At 37.7% G+C, this 20468-nt stretch overlaps 1 long non-coding RNA gene across 1 annotated transcript in view; it reads left to right on the top strand.

Moving 5' to 3' along the window:
* Positions 1-2086: 2086 nt before the first annotated feature.
* The window catches only part of LOC105730679 (uncharacterized), a 531904-nt gene continuing 513522 nt past the window's right edge, over positions 2087-20468 (top strand). The window contains exon 1 of the long non-coding RNA XR_010339748.1: positions 2087-2696. This is a non-coding gene — a long non-coding RNA (uncharacterized LOC105730679). The remainder of the gene's footprint in view (positions 2697-20468) is intronic.

The following is a 20468-nucleotide window of genomic DNA, read 5'->3' as shown; positions in this document are numbered from 1 at the left end:
GTTTCTGGTTAGGGGTTTCCGAGGTTCTATGCTATTATAGCAGTATTCCATTTAAAAATTATAAATTAATATTAACTACAGCTTATTCATTAAAAATTAGATATCCATTAGCTTCTCTAAAGAATTAGTTCTACAAACTCTCATCTTTGGGGAAGCTCATGAGAGTCTGAGATAAACAGGATCTCCAAACAAACTTTTGACTAGTCATACTTGTGAAACAAACAAAATTGGAAAATGATGAAATATTCTACCTATTATATGTTTAATTCATCAAGTGCATTTTTAAAGGATAAGTTTCTTTCTGCATAGTTCTAAGAAGGGATTAATCAAATATACTAAAATGTAATGTTTTGTTAAAAGAAATTATGGGTGTTGAAGGAGGCAGGCTGCCTGGGTCCCACAACTGGCTTTGTGTGATTTTGGACAAGTAATTCAATCTTTTGGGTCTTGGTTTCCTCATCTCTGAATGATAATGTTTTGAAGATAAAATAAAATAACATATGAAGTATTTATCATGATATGTATATTAGGTGATTGCTTTCATCTAAAATTAACAGAAATTCTGACTCAAACTGGCTGAAATACTAACACATTTTTTTTTCTCATGTAACAGGAAGATCAATGGTAGGGCATTGGTTACCTCCCTTAAGGGGTGGTTGAGTCCATAGCTCTATGATGTTATAGAGATCTAGGTTCTTTCCATCTTCGATTTCCCAATTCTTAGTGTCAGCTTCATGCATAGGTAGTAACATGGCCATAGCAGTTTCTACATATGACAAAACCCAGAAGAACAAAGGATGCTATTTGTGGACTGGATATTTGTGTCCCCCACAAATTCATGTTAAAACCCATTCTCCAATGTGATGGCATTAGGAGTTGGGCCTTTGGGAGGTTAGTAGTATTAAATGAGGTCATAATGGTGGAGCCCTCATAAATGGAATTAGTGCCCTTATAAGAGTCATAAGCTTATTTCCCCTCTCTGCTTTCTACCATGTGAGGATAAAATGAGAAGTCCCCAGTCTGGAACCTGGAAGAGAGGCCTCATCAGAAACTGACCATGCTGGCACTCTAAACTTGGATTTCCAGCCTCCAGAATTATAAGAAATATACTTCTGTTGTTTATAAGCCACCCAGTTTAGGATATTTTGGGATAGCAGCCTAAACTGATTAAGATATTACTCCATTTTGCAGCTTTCTCTTAAACAGGGGTAGTGGGAACCTTCATGAAAACATCTTTGTACTTTTCTTTGCCCATTACTGAATCACTAACAAAGGAAGAGAAATTCCCCTTAGGCTCCACCACACACAGCTTCCGGATTTGAAAATGGAGGTTTGTTTTCTAAGGTGAGAAGTGGATATTCCAAAATCATGCAAAAAATTTTGATGGCATAATAACATCTTCAGGGCCTGGCGTTACAAGTAATTGAGTTCTCTGCACCCTTGGAGATGTGTCATATTGACGTCACTGAGGAAAAAGCACCAGGAAATAGGTTTTCCTTGCTAGCCATTAGGATGATTTTCAAGATCCTAATTTTTATAGAATAAAGAAGTTAAATATAGAATTTTTGGTACTTCTCACATTTAAAATAGGTTAGTAAAATACTGATTCTTCAGTATCAATTTTTGAATGAAATTATTACAAAAACTTAATTTGCTTGGGCATTTCACATTCTTATGGTTTGAGCCTTCATGTGCCTGTGGAGGAAGGTGGGGCAAATATAAATATATTTATTTCACAGGGTATGAAAGGTAAAGTGATTGTACTTAATGTCACTCTTCTCACTAACCCTAACCCCAGGCCTTTTCATTTTACCGTGCACACGTGCCTATTGTTTCCCTTGATGTTCTGTCTCTTCAACAAGGGGATTTGCTCTTTAAGGCACGGGATGTATCCTCTATGTATTCTGGTATCTAGTATTTTAGATTTAGGAAATGTTTGTTGATTATAAATGATTTGCAGAACTAAAGCAAGCTTAATAATCTTGAGTTTGAATTTTTCCTTGACAATGATACACTTCTAGGCAAAGCAATCTCCTGCCTGGGTCAGTCTTGGAGGGCATTTATTTATACAAGGAAACTCATTCTCTTATGAAATTAAAAAATAAAGGCAATTTGATTCTTAATTTCCTCCTCGTGACTTTTCATGGCTACTTCATAGAATTTTTTACAGATTAGATTATATTTTAAGACACAAAGCTACTAGCGTACCAGAAAACCTGAGGATTATTAAGCCAAAGATAGACGTAAACAGAGCCAAAATTAAACCCAACCAAGATAAATAAAAAAGAAAAACCGAAACCATTCCCTGGAAGCAAACAGAATTATCAGCTTCCAAACAGGGATTTTCCAGGAGAGAAGAGCACAGTCAATTAGAAATGGATCAAACTAATATATGCAGTTCAGGATAAGATAACAACACTAGCATCAACAAAAATCCACCATGATTAAGTAGTCTAAGATAGTTTAGCTCTGTGTCCACACCTAAATCTCATCTCCAATTGTAACCCCCACGTGTCAGGGGAGGGGCCTGGTGGGAGGTGATTGAATCATGGGGGTGGACTTTCCCCTTGCTGTTCTCGTGATAGTGAGTGAGTTCTCACGAGATCTGATGGTTTAAAAATGAGTAGCACTTTGCCCCTGTCTCTCCTGCCACCGTGAGAAGACGTGCCTTGCTTCCTGTTTGCTATGACTGTAAGGTAAGTTTCCTGAGACACCCAAGTCGTGCTTCCTGTAAGCCTCCGAAACTGTGAGTCAATTAAACCTTTTTTCTTCTTAAATTACTCAGTCTTATAGTTCTTTATAGATTTGTGAAAATGGGCTAACAGAATATATGAGACCACTTTCTGGCGTAAATAAATAATTTTTATTGTTATGTTATTGTAATCTAAGAAGAACTTTCCAAATGAATTAAATAGTGCTAAGTTTTCTGATAGCCTCCATGTTTGATTGGTGCACTGCCGATTCCACTGGAAACACCTGTATGGGTCATTTCTATCCTTGGGCTTAGGCGGGAGGATTCCTCCCTGAAAGGGCCGGGGTGATGAGTGCGGGGCTAGAATCTAAACCCAGATAGTGAAATATGTGGCATTGTACCAGCACTTACCTGCTTGGAGTCATTTAAAATGAAGGCTAATTATTATTATTTTTTTCTATTTTCACCCGATGAACTCTGTAACATTGCAAAATCACTTTGTATTTTATCAGTGCTTTCATAACAAAATAGGATCATCTGATTGGACAGTTACTGAAAAGGCTTTTATAGGCAATAAATGTCTTTATTCTGTGGTGTGTGGTCTATGTAAATCCACAGGAAGAAAAATACATAAAAATATATATTAGCATTCAGTCAGAATATTACAATTCCCAGTAATGTGTGAATAAAAAAAGAATAAAAATATTTCTAATTATTAAAGTTGGTCATTACTTAAATACAGCACATTTATTTTATGAATGCTATTTGTAAGCAAACTTTGTGATTTCTTTCATCTTTGATGAATGAGAGAGATTCGAGAGCTATGAAGTGTACTGTTTCTGATGTAGCACTTACTTCTCTGGTTGTTGATTAAAAAATAAGGATTTTTAAAACCAGCAAACAGGCCGGGTGCAGTGGCTTCCGCCTGTAATCCCAGCACTTTGGGAAGCTGAGGCAGGTGGGTCACTTGGTGTTCAAGAACAGTTTGGCCAACATGTGGAAACCCCGTCTCTACCAAAAAAAAAAAAAAAAAAAAATACAAAAATTAACCAGGTGTGGTGATGCTTGCCTGTAGTCCCAGCTATTCAGGAGGCGGAGGCACCAGAATTGCTTGAACCTGGGAGGCAGAGCTTTGCAAAGCTTTGCAGAGCTGAGATCACATCACTGCACTCCAGCCTGGGCTACAGAGCGAGACCCTGTCTCAATAAAACAAAAAACAGGCTATTTCAGTATTATAGTAAATGTTGCACTTTTCAAAAGATGCACCCTGAGTTCATGGATTATCTAGTTCGTTTATGTTCTCGCCTTTTAAAAACTGGTCTGCATTTTATTCACTTCACCAGAGAAAGAAGTTAATTAAAAAAGAGTAAACCAGGCCTGGTGGCGCATGCGTGTAATTCCAGCTACTCGGGAGGCTGAAGTGAGAGGATCACCTGAGCCCAGGTATTCCAGGTTGTAGTGAGCTATGATTAAGCCACCACACTCCAGCCTGGGCGGCAGAGTGAGATCCTGCCTCGTAAAAAAGTGAACTAACTGTGTTGGCTAAATGGAATTTTATTGTTTGAAATAGCTTTCAGACACTCATCTTGGCCTTGGTCATGTCTTCTCATTTATTAGAGCCTCTTCTAAACCTGAGAGTCACTGAGTTTTAATGATGTGCTGAATTGTTTGTAACCCTCTTAGCTGTTTTGGTTTAGTAAAGCATGGCAGCCCGATTTTAATTGACAGTGGCTCGATTCCAATTAACTGCAAATGACCCTGACGAATTACTTTTCGGCCAATATATTTCCATAAAATATTTCTTCACCGTAGGCAAAACCAAATTTGAAATTACAGTTCAAGTAAAGAGAAAAGGCTTTTGAAAGTCCTGATGTAATTGCTGATTGCTTGTTGGAAACATATTTAGCTGTAGTTTCAGCAACACTTTCTATTATTAATCTTATTACTAAATTATTAAAATATTTCTTGGGAAAACTCATTCATTAAATCTGACAAGTTCTGTTGATTTTAGGTGGTGGGTACATCTGTAAGCACTATAGCATCACTCAGTTATGTAGATCCTCAGTGAATATGAACTATGACAGCAAAGGGATATTGCTGGAAGAGGCAATGGATTCTTATATAAGGCAGTGTGTGAAGGAATATTGTTTGCTTGTAATAGTTTGAATATGTCCAAGTTGTAATTTGGGGAATGGACTAAATGACTTCATGAATTTCTTCTAGACCAAAGATTCAATGACATTTCCCCACAGTTAAATCTAATTGACCTGTTTAGCATCAGAAATTTCAACCTTGTATTCAGACCCCTATATGCTCTATTGTTTATTTTGATATGTAACATAGATACAAAATAAATCCTTTCATGCTGCTGATAGCTAAATATTGTTTTTTAGATTCTTTACTAAATCCATGCATTATGATTTCTGTTAATTTTAAGAAGCTTTCACTAATAGTCTTCTATTTTTCTGCATCTTTTTTATCCTTCATCAACCACAGTTCAAAATTATTTTCCTGCTTTTTTCAGAGTAGGTCTCAAATGCCTCTCCTCCCCTAAACTTGCATACCTAAAATCATAAAAGTACTCAAGAGAACAAAGGAGGCTTCATCTCCTCATATAGTAGTTGGGGGCCATTGCTAGCAAGAAAGAAAAAAATAGAGACGATACAGGGACAATGGAAGGTCACTGGTCTACAGTGTTTTTCCCTGCATATTTTTTTAATCAAAATGTATTTAAGTGATAACAGCTGGTCAAATGTTTTTCTAGTCTAATTCAAAGAGGATTACCTCCTAGGGTGCCCAGTCACTTTGGCAAGACAGCAATTTATTAAGCAGATGTCACATTTGATTACATTAGTTCTCCTTTCCCAAACATCAGCTGCAAAACAATTAGTTTCTTTTCTAGCCTCTCTCCCTTCCAAATTATCTTAAAAACTTTATGGCATAACGACCTGTCTGGAACTATTTGGAAATAGCCTGCCCCTGTCTGTTTCTTAGCACTCATCTCTGGGCGTAATCTCTGTCACTTCTCCACTTCCATCAGGATACAGCCTGGGAAAGTGGGGCAAAAGTAAAATTCCAACAGAGTTGTGTCCAGTTGATGCTGATAGGCCCTGCCATTTCAGCCTGGTCTCTGTTAGGAATACAGATGCAGCTTTAGCTAAAAGGTAGCACACTGAGATAAATTAGAAAGGTATCCAGAATAAAGACATTCCCATTGTCATTTTTTTTCTCTGTATTTATAATCAAATCCTCATTAAGTCTATAGGGACACCTGGTACTATTACATAGAATAATAAATTCAGTACAGATAATGCATCCAGCTGGGAATACTTAAGAAAACTCAATTGAATGCTTTCTGATGTTTTTAATAAAAACAGGTTTTAATACTTAAATGAATAACTGCAGGATTTGGGTTCCATTAGATGCTGGTCTAAATTAGAATAAGCCATAGTTGAATATTTTCTTATCACTTGAGAAATACTATTGAATGTCTTTTGATTGTTTCTGTAGCCACAGCTGAGTATGGCAATTTTTTTCTGAATATATTTGAGAGTTTGCAAAACTGCTTACAATACACACTTAAACAATGATATGTTTGGATTTAGTTAGTAGGACTGAAGTAATTGTATATTTAAATCTACAGAATGAGGCTGTGGTATTTGTTGTAAGCTTCAGCAGTGTGGCAAATCTATATATTTATCTCTCTACCTTTGAAGCTTGCAGTTACCTGCGTGATACACTGTTTTTTCGTTGGAAGTTACCTGTTTTCACTGTATTCTGAAATTTGTTTCATCTTCCTTTAATATTTTTTCATTTAATTCAAGGATTAACTGTATTATCTCTCTGCTTCCTTTCTTCCCCACTAACAGCTACAGCATTTTCATGATGTTCTAAATCTTGCAGCAGGGAATAGAACATAAATGGAATTCCAAACAAGGAAATGCATAATAATCCATCACCTTTTTCTAGGGCGGACAGATATCAAAGGAAGTTTATGCTTTGCTTTCAGGGTTTTTACGTTCACATATTATTTTCACTGAGGGCATTTAAAATACTTTATTAAGTTTTAGTGTTTTCTGAGTTTCTTCTTATTTTATATCAACTGATAATATTGAGTAAGCAAAATATTTCTTCCTATAGTTCTGCTATTGGTCTATTCCAAAGAAATACGTTGTTTTCTCAGGAAAGGCTATGTAAGTGTGCTTGATTTGTAGTCCAGGACCAGCAGCAAACTACTCAACATCACAGTTTCAAATAGTAAGACCCATGCCCTTATTTTACAGGTATGTCCAGAAGAAAGGTGAGTTAGCTAAGTTAACAGTGGAGCTTGATGTACCTTCAAGTATAACCTTGTTGTTTCTCATGTAGGAGTTTTCCTACATTTGTTGAGCACTGACTGCATGCCAAGACTGTGCAGATGACATTTTTGTATGGTATACGTTTCTCCTTAATTTCTATGACTTTGCAAACTTCAGAGCACATATATCTATGAAAAACAAGTTAATAGTTACTATTCAAATTAATTTTGTTTAGGAAATATTGGACCTAAGCAAACCAAACAAATGATAATACTAATTCACCTAAAAGAAGGACACTAACATAATAAATAATAGGATTTGTTTTCCCAGGAGTAATGACTCCAGATAATTTGGCACATTTTTCATATATACTGTCAGATAAGTCACAATGTAAAAATCAACAGATCATAGGCTCTGATATCAGAAAGACCCAGGTTCAGATTCCATCTCTATCATCTATTGGTTGTGACTCTTGGTCATGTTACTTGAACCTGGGGAAAATCAACATATAAATATAAATTTGTATCGTTTAGCATGTATTCTGATAGGGACATGGCTAGGATGCTATGAGAACATGGAGAAGGGACCCTAGCAAGGCTGGAGGTGTTGGAGAATTCATACCTGACCCTTAACAATTGAAAATCTAACATTCAGATCTGTGGGATGATCTGAAAGATGCAGGAAAGATCTCTTGTTCGAAAAATACATCCTTCCGTCATCAACCCTTTCTTTCAGTAACATACAGCTAGGATAGACTTACTACTGTTGTAACTTCTTTGGGATCAGGTCTTCTCCATAAAATACAAATATGTCCAAAGAGTGGGGTAGTATATTCAGAACATATATCCCTGCTCTCTCTTCTCTCCTCTTACATGACAGGAGGGACAGGGATTTCAGGAAATGAACAAGGATAAAGGGTTGTGTATATAATGGAACATTATCCAGCCTCAAAAAAGAAGGGAATCCTGCCCTTTGTGACAACACAGATGAACTGTGAGAAACATTGTTAGACTAATCACTGAAGGGCAAATACTGCAGGATTCTAGAGTCATCCAAAATAACCAAACACAGAGAGAAGCATAGAGTAGGTGGTTGCTGGGATTTGGGGGAAAGGGAAATGGAGAGTTGCTGTTCAAGGGGCTTAAAGCTCAGTTATGGCCAGGCATTGTGGCTCACGCCCATAATCCCAGCACTTAGGGAGGCTGAGGCAGGTCAATGATCTTCTGACCTTGATCATTAGGTCAGAAGATCGAGACCCTCCTGGCTAACATAGTGAAACCCTGTCTCTACTAAAAATCCAAAAAAAAAAAAAAAAAAAAAAAAAAGCTGGGTATGTTGGCACATGCCTGTAGTCCCAGCTACTTGGGAGGCTGAGGCAGGAGAATTGCTTGAACCCAGAGGCGGAGGTTGCAGTGAGCCAAAGTCATGCCATTGCATTCCAGCCTGGGTGATAGAACCAGAAAGCGACTCTGTCTCAAAAAAGTGTCAGTTATGCCAGCTGATCTAGAGATTTGTTCTACAGCATTGTGCTGATAGTTAGCAATGCTGATTATACACTGAAAATTTTGTTGAGATCTCATGTTAAGTGTTCTTATCATGATAGTGAAAAGAGTTGTAAGCAAGAGGCTGGAAGGGGTTTGAAAGTGCTGAGCTCAGATGTCTGGAAGGGCACTTCTCTGCAGCAGGAAGGGAGTGGGCATGGGAATGGTGAATGCTAAAGAAAAATTTCACTGAGCCAGTTGTTTTTCTCAGACCCAGATGAGTTCCTAAATTATTTAAACAATAGTAGAGACAAATTTTGGTACTGTGACCATATAAAACTGACAGTTGGAAACCTGAGAGTGTCAAGGAAGGGTTTTTCTTCATCTACACTTTCAGCTTACACATTTTACGTAAAAAACATGAGAGGAGAGTAAGCCTGTCTACGAATGTGGAAGGTGCAGTAAAATAGCTACTACAAAGGAATTACCTTCATATGAATACAATTCTATATATTTGTCAAAGCCTGAAGCCAGGGTTGCCTGAGAGCTAGATAGAATATGAAGAGAATCTTGGGGAAAGGTATCTAACCTATCTAACCAATCCTGAAGCTGCAGTTTTCAATCCCATGTGCCTTGTTACACTGGCCTGCTGACCGTGCTAGAAAGTGTAGGATTTCCCTTAGAACTCCTAAGTGCACCAATGGACAACTTGAGCCACAGCATTTGGTTCAAATATCCTCTGAGGCTTCCATTTTAACCCTTGGAAAACCAAATAACTTACAGTTTACTTCCCTTCTGGCTTCCCAGCTTACGTGCTTTTAATAAGGTAGATTTCCACCATACCTTGTCAACACAAAAAGTCAGTTACATGAGCAAGGCATGCTTTTGGAGTCATTTTTAGTATATGACTTTATTTTCAAATACAGGTATGGACATTAAATATGACCAGGAAGAACATAATATCTTTATGTGCTTTATATGTTAAAATTTTATCAGATGTTTGAAGACAAATGAGTAATAAAGATGACTTTAAAAGTTATTAGTTTTATACAGAATAAGTGATGAGAATATTTAAACAGCTAAATAGGGAAACAGACGGTTATTAAAACATGAAGAGTATTTTTACTCAATGCTTTTAGAAAAAGTACTATATATGGTTAAACATAGGTTTATAGAAATACATTACAACAATAGAGAGTAGATATAATTCTAAACTTTGTGAAATTTTTAGGGCATTAACACTAAAAATGAAAACCAAATAGCCTTTAGGAACATTAATTTTTGTTTTTACTTAAGGCTTAAGCCTTCCAAAAAATCCTTTTAAGAAATTCTTCGTATGTGTGAGGAACAATTAAAAGCAGAATGCCAACTCAAGATTTAAAAGGAGAAAAATCTTTAAAATTATGTACAACAGCCATGAAAATTATCAGTGACCCAGATATAATAAAGGCTGTAAATAATGCATACAAGAAGTTAGTAGACCTTGTTAGGAAGGGTAGCTATGATGACCACCAAACATTCACAAGAAAATTGATAAGCTGCAAATTTAGGAATTTCAGAAGTGATGCTGAAGTTTGCATTTGACTGGCCTTCTGAAGGCCAAGGCCAAGGCTGAAGCTAACTAGCAGATTTTAGAAAGCTCTGTGGCTGAATTTGAGCTTCTGTGCATCTCTACATTTGGAAGGAATAAAGGCTACTTTAGACAGTAGCATATGACTAGAATAGCGGTAAGTCATATGATAAGTTTGTGCCTACCGTTCAGAGTGAGCTTGAACAATGCTAACCACAGGAACCCATCAGTGGATGCTTTATTTAGCTTAAGTAAGTTAGTCAAACCACTTGTAGGAGAGAACATTGCCACACCCAGGTACACAGAAGCAGACTTAACATACTTGGGAAAAAAGGTCTTTGTTTCCATTGGTGCCACAAAAGAATTACCCAGGTAAACCTCAGGATCTTAGCTTCCACAGTGTGATTTACCAATTCCTAACATAAATGTTTTCTTAACATTATTTCCCTCGCCTGTTTTTAACGACTTAGGTCGTTAAAATCTAGCCAGATCTCCAAGTCATCTTTGGCAGGAGGAAAGGAAGGAATGGAAGATAGTATTGTCTCAGGAGGACAAAAGATCCTATGACAACCTCTCTGAGGTTGAAAGAGATAGGGTTTCCAACCCACATTTACCTTCTTTCACTTCCTCCATTTGGCTAAGGAGAAAATGATCTAAAATAGCAAAGTATGAAAAACTAGATATGTTACAAACACATACTATTAAACACCACTGGGATTGCCTCTATGTTGGAGATCCTTGTTTCTATGATCTTACTGAATTACTAGTGTAGGCTGCCCAGTAAACTCTGCAGTTGGAAATTCTCTGTTGTCATGGAATCCTAAGTCCAGCCAGTTGGATGAAAGAAGCAGGAAAAGTGAGCTGTGCGGTAGTAATTGGGGTTTGCAGAGTATTTCCTATACTACTACTGACAAAGGAGATGGGACAGATGAACCAAAATATAGATGAGTACTTTAAAAATATTTTTCATTTTTTTAAGGTATAATTGACAAATAAAAATTTTATAGAGTTGGGCCAGGCGCAGTGGCTCACACCTGTAATCCCAGCACTTTAGGAGGCTGAGATGAGCGAATCATGAGGTCGGGAGATGGAGACCATTCAGGCTAACATGGTGAAACCTCAACTCTACTGAAAATATAAAAATGAGCTGGGCATGGTGGCATGTGCTTGTAATCCCAGCTACTTGGGAGGCTGAGGCAGGAGAGTCACTTGAACCTGGGAGGCGGAGATTGCAGTGACCCAAGATTGTGTCACTGCACTCCAGCCTGGGCGACAAAGCAAGACTCTGTCTCAAAAAAAAAAAAAAAAAAAATCCACTTTCAGCAAACTTCAAGTGTACATTATCATTATCATTAAGTATAGTAATAATGCTGTGCATTAGGTCTCCAGAACTCATCTTATGACTATAAATTTATACCCTTTAACCAACATTTCCTCATTCTTTACTCCTCTCACCCCTAGGACCATTCTATTCTGTTTCTATGAGTTTAATTTTTAAAGATTCTACATACCAGTAAATTCATGCAGTATTTGTCTTGTGGTGTCTGGCTTGTTTCACTCAATGCCTTCTAGGTTTATTCGTGTTGTCACAAATGGCAGGGTTTCCTACTTTTCCAGGCAGAAATAATATTCTGTGTGTGTGTGTGTGTGTGTGTGTGTGTGTGTGTGTGTGTGTGTATTAGATTGAGGCTGGTGCAATAAGCCCAGCTATATGACTAAATCCCTTTAGTTATATCTTCTTGCAGGCATGTACATCAGGACAGTCAGCATCACTTGTGTCCTTATCAAGGTAGGCCAAAAGTATTTGTGTGAGCTGTATCATTCCCTGTTTATAACCAACTCCAGGTCTACAGCTATGACTTCTGTCAGATCTTAGTTAACAATGTTGGGGACCATGAATTTTCAAATGCCCTGTTCGCCCTTAAAGTGCTTGACAGAAAACTTTTGGAGGAGCAGTAGCTTTGGTTGCTGGCCTGGGTTGGAGCTGGGAAGCCTACGATGGCAGGTCTTTTCTTTGGACCATGATTTATGGTGCTGAGCCTGAGCCAAAAATGCTGCATCTAGGATAGAAAATAATGAATAGCAAGACTGTTCAGTAGCATTTTCATCCAAATCAATATTCAGAGACAGGAATCCAAGTATGAAGCCACACATACTTATTGCATCTCTGTGTGCTAGGTATACTACTAGGCACTGGGGATATGTAAGTGGACAAAACCTGGTAAGTCACTCCACATAGAGGGCATAGTAGGCCTGGGGAGCTGGACTTGTAATCCCAGCTGCTTTGCATAGTACCTTTGAAGCCCTGGGCTTCAAATCAAACCTACTTATGAACCTATCAGTCTACTTATGAACCTATCAGTCATTATTTATTTCTGTTAGTGTTTTTGATTTGTTAGTTTTCCATTTGATTCCATTTCTCTGCTTACCTAATTCATCTATTCTTACATGTTGTCGACTGATTCTATGGAGCCCATAATAAACTACTCATACTTAGTTACTTAAATTTTCTGCCTAATAATTTGAAAATCTTTGTTTTATCTGAGTCAGCTTCTGACTGTTTGCCACAATGTAACCACTCAAATTTTAGTGAAAAGAGAAAATGAATACCAGAATAAATAAGGATTACAAAAAGCTCAATTATTGAGGTTCAAAGACATAGACTTTTTAAAAACACACATTAAATATGTTTAGTAAAACAAGTTAAAAAAATGGAAGGTAACATACTGTGATAGGTTGAATAATGCCTCCTAAGATACTCAGATTTTAATTTCTTAAAACAGTGAATGTTATGTAAAAAAAGAGACTTTTCAGATGTGATTTGGTTAAGGACCTTGAGACGGAGGAGTCATCCTGGATTATCTGGGTGGACCTTAAATGTAATCACAAGTGTTCTTACAGAAGGGAAGCAGAGAGGGATTTGATACAAAGAAGGCAATGTGACCACTGGAGTGGGATTCTATGCTGCTGGTTTTGAAGACAAAGGATGAGACCAGGATGTAAGAAATGCAGTTCTGGAAGCTGGAAAAAACAAGGAAATTAATCTTCCTCTAGAGCAGGGTACTGCCAACAAACACTTGGTTTGGTCTAGTGAAAACATTTCAGACTTGTGATCTCCTGAACCATGATGGAATAATAAATTTCTGTTTAGGGTACCAAATTTGTGTTCATTTATGGCAGAGGTCATAGGGAACTAATATACACACTGAAGTCCTTAACAGATAGGTGAGTTGGCCCTGTCTTTCCATAGACTTGAAAACCCTTGCCTGAGTGGAAGCGTTTGTGGTGGTGGAATCCACGTAAATGGAGAGGAGGGGATAGAATCCCCCAGGTGCTGCCTCTTCTCAGTCATTGCCTCGCTGTCTAACAACTTTAACTCCATGCCAGAATATCTGTTTTAAGTGGAGTTTACCTGCCAGATAAGGAGAGATTATGAGGCAAAAAAGCATAATTCATGTCTCTCTGGCTGTGTAACTTCAAAGTCTCTAAGGTTGAGCCTCTTGGCAAGCCTCAGAACTGAATACTCAGCATACATTTAGAATAAAATGAAAATTGTCTTAGATAAGTTGGCAAAAAAAATCCTGAATATAAGCAAAATAGAAAAGGATACCTTTGAAAGTATGAAAAAGGTGAAAGAGGCCAAAACATGCCAGCATATATAGAATGCAACTAATTTGATTTAAACAGATGTGTCTCCAAGTTGACTCGACATTTTTGAAGTATTTTGTTTCTTAAAACAGAAAAAAACTAAATGAATAGAAAAAAAATCTGAGAAGTTAAACTGATACAGCATAAATAAAATAATTTTGATAAAATGAATATCAGGCAAATATACCATTAAAGACATTAATAAGGAAAGGAGTCTAGATATTCTCATGTGTGGTATCAGAAGTAATTCTTACATTTCAAAGGCTGTAAATGTCTGTAGTATGTATCATTCTACTAAGTACAACCTGTGAAAGACCCCTATATTTCAGTAAGTGACTAAAATACTTTCATCAAAAATACATTCTGTTGGGCCACTAAATTCCTTTTGTAATATTTACGCTAGCAATCTCAAGTCTCCTCCAGTGATTTGCAATGTACAAATCATTACACACCATCCTTTGAAGTCAATAAATATTCATCATCTACTATGTAATAGGCACTATTGAAGCTTCTGTCTCCAAAGAGTTCCATAATTGGAGGATTTGTGGGCAGTAACTATCTGATCTATCATCATTTCATATTAATTTTAACATTCTTATTACCACCCTAAAGCAGATGGGTCACATTGAAAAAATGATACTGTTTTCAAAGGATGCCCCTGAGTAGGCTACTGAAAACATTTCATCAACACAATTTGGTAATTTTTTTGTTTATCCACACATTTCTTAACAGTATTAGGAGCAATTTTCATTCTCAAAAGTTTCTTCTCTTGGACTGAATAAAACTTTAAGGATAACTTAATCATGTGAACATAATGAGTCTACATACCTTCCCCTTTATATTTTAGCTTTAAAAATTATTAAATTTTATTTTAAAGAACATATCTTAATTTTGTTTTCAGAGACAGGGTCTCCCTTTGTCACCCAGGCTGGAGTGCAGTAGCACATTCACAGCTTCCTGTAACCTTAAACTTCTGGGCTCAAGCAATTCTCTTGCTTCAGCCTCTTTAGTGGCTGGGACTATGGGCTCAGGCCATCATGCCTGATTTTTTGTTTTATTTTTTGTGGAGATAGAGTCTCACTATGTTGCCAAGACTGGTTTCAAACTCTCCTGGCCTCAAGCAGTCCTCCAGGTTCAGCTTCCCAAAATGCTGAGATTACAGATGTGGCCTATTTTAGCTTTTATCTGACATACCATCCTTTATGTGTCACATTCATGCTGTTCTTTTCTACTTATTAATTTAACTTTTACCACACTAGTTGGTTTTTGCTAAAAATCACAAAGCTGGACCAAGATAAGGAATTTGTGTCACATAAAAATGAGAATGTAATGGGGATAGTGTGGCCTCATTATGTGAATTAATTGTAATGGCATCTGATTTTTTTTGTACCATGTAACTGTAGTTCATAGCAAGGAATATTATAATTCAGAGAGTATCACAATTGCTGAAGTGAAATTATATGTAATAAACTTCTTTGGCCCACTGTCCCTTCAGAATTTCAGTTCTAGCAGCCAGATCATCTATGTTCCTGTGGAACTGGTAGGGACATAGCAGAGGCCCTGGGCATTTGGCAAACTCAGGTAGAGGCTCGTGGTCAGGCCAGCTGTGCTGCTGGTTTTCCTTATCCTTGGCCTAGTTAATTGGGCTTTCATCTTTTGGTTTCAAGAAGTGAGTCTTGGTCTTACCTGTCCATATTATTTTACATCTGGGGATCCTGCCTGGGATCCCAGTTCCTTCATGACTAAAGTTTCCTGGATTCTAGACAATCTTCTTAGATTTGGACTCCACTTCTGTCTGCAAAGTCCAGGTATCAGAACCAGATGGACTTTAATTCTTTGGTATTTGACTTTTCTGTTTGGTTTCCTCCATCTTTGGCCCTACCTGATACCAGAGCCACCCAAAGTCTTCCTGGAAATAGTCTCTGTCTGCTAAGAATTGACTCTTGGCTGTTCACATCATTCACTCTTTGAGCAACTCTTGACTTTTCCCCTCTAGACTGTGCTTAAGAACCTTTCCTTATTACCTACTATACCTGCCCCATTGTCAAACCTCAAGGACAACACCAACTGATTTTTCCATATCCATAAGTAAATTACAGATGAAATTTTGAAAATATATTGATATTTTTCTTTAAATTTGGTATATTATTTATAAAAGAAATGTATACTTGTATCAAACACATTATGTAGTAAAAAGTGAATGGCCCACCTTCTGTATCCTCTAATACCACTCCTTAAAGAAACCAGAGTTAACTGTGTACTAGGAATCCTTAGTTATCAACCCAACTGCCATGTTAGAATCAGCAGAATTTAAAACAACTAGTCTCCACTCAGTGGTGTTTAACAACCAGTTGTGTGAGGGTAGGGGAAAGAGGAAGGGTCTAGCTTGTGGCAATTGTTGATTACTCACGAATACTCCCATTATGAACAATTTTAAGAAACCAACATGAAATTGTGAAGTTAATTGGCTGGATGTTATTTCTGAAAATCTTGTAATTGGTTCTTATGAGGCTACATGAGCTAGCTTTGTAGACAACTGCCTCCAGCCCCATCCCATCCCATCCCACTGTAAATGAATCAGAATCTCTGGGGATCAGTTCAAGGTAATCTGTCTCATATAGAGCTCTTGGAAGGCCATGTTAGGAACTTGGGTTTGTAACTTGTCTCTGTCACTTAGTATCTATGTAACTTTGGAAAACTTACTATGCCTTTTCTCCAAGGATAACATGGTGATCTTAATTGTCCCTATCTCACAGGGTAATTACAAAGATTAAATGAGTTTATGTAAGGCCCTTAGATGTAAGGCCTGGCATGTTAGCTATTATTAGTCTCTCAGAGCTCAGTTTCTTCCTCGTAACTGGGCTGCTTAAAGAAGACTGTTTAAACTTGAATAGTAATTTTTGTGTATTGGGTTATTGAAAGCAGCTTGAGGATCTATGTTGGAAAGAATTTAAGATAAGTCTAGATTAAGAATTGAGGCTGAGGACAGACAAAAATTCCAATTAAAATGACAACTAAAATTCACAGGACATTGAATTTCTTTCCTTGCCCTAGGCTGGAATGAATGGGTTAGGAAACATTTGTTCAGCTTGAAACATTTCCTGTGGACTTACCCCAATATTGTGAACCTAGTTAAAAAATGCATGCTGCTTTGGCTGTGCACATCACACAAAGGGGCACATTCCTTTAAAGAAGCTCACCTCTTAACAACAGGCTTGGACTTTGAATACTGAAAGCATAAACCGGCACCTTGAAATGAATTTCTAAAAAAGAGCTTAAGGGTTCGGATCCACTTCTCATATCATTAAAATACCTGCTCTCTTAAGAAAACCTCGTCCACTTTAACTCATAGAAATTTAGAGCTGGAAGGCACCTTAGAGATCATTCCTTATTCACCTAATGGGAAACAACCTGTTGCTAGCTAGGTCTGAGGTTTAATAAGCAAGTTCTGAACAAGCCTCTGGCATTTCCTCAAATGTTCATATGCTCTCATTTTTTCCCTTTTCAACTGAGCCTTCTAATGGATTTTTTTTTTTTTTTTTTTTTTTTTTTGAGACGGAGTTTCGCTCTTGTTACCCAGGCTGGAGTGCAATGGCGCGATCTCGGCTCACCGCAACCTCCGCCTCCTGGGTTCAGGCAATTCTCCTGCCTCAGCTTCCTGAGTAGCTGGGATTACAGGCATGCGCCACCGTGCCCAGCTAATTTTTTGTATTTTTAGTAGAGACGGGGTTTCACCGTGTTGACCAGGATGGTCTCGATCTCTTGACCTCGTGATCCACCCGCCTCGGCCTCCCAAAGTGCTGGGATTACAGGCGTGAGCCACCGTGCCCAGCCCCTTCTAATGGATTTTTAAACATTCACTGAAAGTCCTGTTAACCACATTTTGCCAGGTCACTCTAAACAAAGGAAGACCTATTAAACAAGAAGATAAAGGAATCGCAATAGACGTTATTTCTACATAGTAGCAGTTCATCAGTTCGGAAATGTGTCCTTTTGCAGAAATAAGTATTTGCAAACATGTGGTATTCAACTCCAAAGCAAATTGTGGTCAATGTTAAGTGATAATGAAAGGTCCATCTTGTACAGATAATCTGCATTCCCACAGCTCTTTGCTTCTGGAAAACTGTTTACAGTGGGAGAAGTGAGATACCAGTAAGATACAATTAGTGTGAAGGCTGCCCCATAGAGTAGCAATTATGTTCCCAGCTTCGGGCATTTTCCTCCGTGGTTCAGAAATCTAGAATTTCATTTTTTAAAAACATGTTTTGAAATTCGACAGATAACATGCGATGTCAAGGAGAAAAGAAAAAGGAGCCTGTATTTTTTAAAGTTCTTGTTTCACACAAGTTGCAGTAAGTAGTGGTTTTCATAAGATTTCCCATGAAACTTCATGACAACTTAAAGTTAGGTTTTATAATGTGGTTGGGTCTTAGGATGAAGGTTTACTGAAATAGTTTTGTGCAGCTATATCTGACTCCAAACCTCTTGGTTAATCTTATTAGACCCAGGCTGCTTTTGGAAGTCAAGGACTAATGTAGTATTGTTATAAGGACATTGACCTGTTGAGGTGTCTGCTTTGTGTATTCTTCTAAAGCTCCACTGAGAGTAAAAACAGTTATTCATCTTTACATCTATGACCAAGCATTGCCCCCTGGTGAATAGAGGAAAGCTCTTGCTCTGCAATAACTAGAAAGATTCCAACATTAACATATGATTATATAATTATAGATTCTATGAGACTTTCCATGAGTAGATTTTCAAATGCCTTATAAATAGGAAATTAAATAGGACTTAACATACTACTTCATCTTGGAACTTAGTAGTTGCTAAGAAAGCATTAGTTTTCTTCTCCCACTGAATATGGTGCAGTAGTCCCATAGACAATTGTTTTTGGATAAACATAGAAATTGACTTTTCTACTGTTGAAACTTATATTTGTTTTATCTGAGTTACTTCCTTAGGAAATGACCTTGAGGCCTCTCAATAAAGTATCAAAGAACTGAAACTCACCAGGTCAGGGCACCAGATGCCTCCTTGCCCCTCTCCAGTTCTTGCTTTCTTACACATTGCTACATTTCTTCCCTGCTATATAAACCCTCAGTTTTAGTCCAGAGATGGATTTCAGGCTGAGCTCCCATCTCCTTAGTGGCAGCATCTGAATAAAGCCTTCTTCCTGGGCAATACTCATTGTCTCAGTGATTGGCTTTCTGTGCAGCGAGCAGCAGGACTTACACGGAACCCCCTGGTGTTTTGGTAACGCACCTTTACGCAATCCTGGAAGTGGGACAACAGTGTGTGTGAGGAGGAGGCATGTTGAAGTAGTTTATGTGTTCAGGAGTTCTCGAGTATACGTGGAGGTTTAGGTTTACTACAGTGGAAATAATTCAATTAGTGTCAAATTAAATGCAATGCCTTATAAATCAAATGTGCTAATGAAGACTGGTACCCATCATTTAAGTACCACATATCATTTCTTTATGAAAAAATTTACTGAATCTCAACTTACAATGAACTTTTAAGCCAACAGTAGTCCATATATTATCTGAGCTGTATAGGACTCATATTTAACCTCAAGCATTTTTAGTTAAATATGCTGAAATGTTTCAAGAAGTTGAAAGTTTTCTGAGAAAGTCCTGACTAATTTTATTTTTTCTTCACTATTTAATATTTATAAGGTGATGTTTTCATGGTACAAATTTACATAAGAAATACTATCTATCATGTTGAACAATTAGTAAGGTTTCAGTTGGGAAGCACATTGCAAGATAGCAGCAGTGTGAAGGACGTCTGAAAACATTGCATCTTGTGTAAGAAGCAGGTCTGGTGAGCTTGCCCTTAGACGTATCTAATCTTAAATACGTGCTCAAAAAACAGGTAGAAAATTCCTGCCCAAAGATGTTTCAGTTTTAACAAAGGCATAAGGTAACCACTCAAGGACCTAAAACAAGCGGGCCTCAGCTTCCTCTACAGTAAGAACCCAGGTTGTATGTTTCACAGGTCAGGCTGAAATAGGAAGTCTATAGATGGCAGGTCCCACCTCAGAGTTTCAGCTGGAGAGATTTTAGATTCACAGAGAAGCTAGAAAATATATACAGGGAAGGTTCTCACTGATACTCCTTTGAAGCTGCAGGGGTTTCTTCACAGCATGTGAAGCTGGAAAATCTCCTTTTGTTAAGTGCCCACATAAATATTGGGACTGACTGAACTCGGATGGAACCAGAGCGCTTACCTTTTTCTCCCCACTCAGTTCTCCCAGACAGAACTCTTGGTGCTTTAAGTGTGGGTTGAGGTGGCTAAATGTAGCCTCTGGATGATGAGAAAACTATAGATTTCCTTTTGGATGACCAAGATGTGGGAAGGAGCTATTGGAGTCATTCAAAACAAAAACAAAACAAAACTTCAGCAAAAACCCCACATCAGGAGAAAAGGAAGCAATCAACCAGCTGACCTTGAAAACTCCTGTGCAAATCTGCTTAGTCAGACTGTGTGGTTCTATTTAAAATCTTGTTTCTACCCTTTCTTAATAGACTTAGACTCTTTTACTATCTCTTTTATTTCTATTTTTTGACAGGTTTCATATTCCTAAGCTTACGCTGTTACCTTATTTGTGTTCATGTCTGTTATTATGTGGGGGTGAACAGCAGGAGTTGCTTTGGGGCTCCCTGAACGTGTAGTGATTGATTCTGGTTCTAGATTCTAAAGTGAATTCCAGCAACCAGATGGATGTTTAGAGATGAGGGTGAGAAATTAACAGTCTGTAAGAATGGGGAGGAACTGAC

This window comes from Aotus nancymaae, unplaced genomic scaffold (assembly GCF_030222135.1).
Source record: "Aotus nancymaae isolate 86718 unplaced genomic scaffold, 86718_ANA_hifiasm-v0.15.2.pri h1tg000088l, whole genome shotgun sequence".
Lineage (NCBI taxonomy): Eukaryota > Metazoa > Chordata > Mammalia > Primates > Aotidae > Aotus > Aotus nancymaae.
Note: the sequence above shows the minus strand (reverse complement) of the source record. Positions and strands in the feature narration are given on the sequence as shown.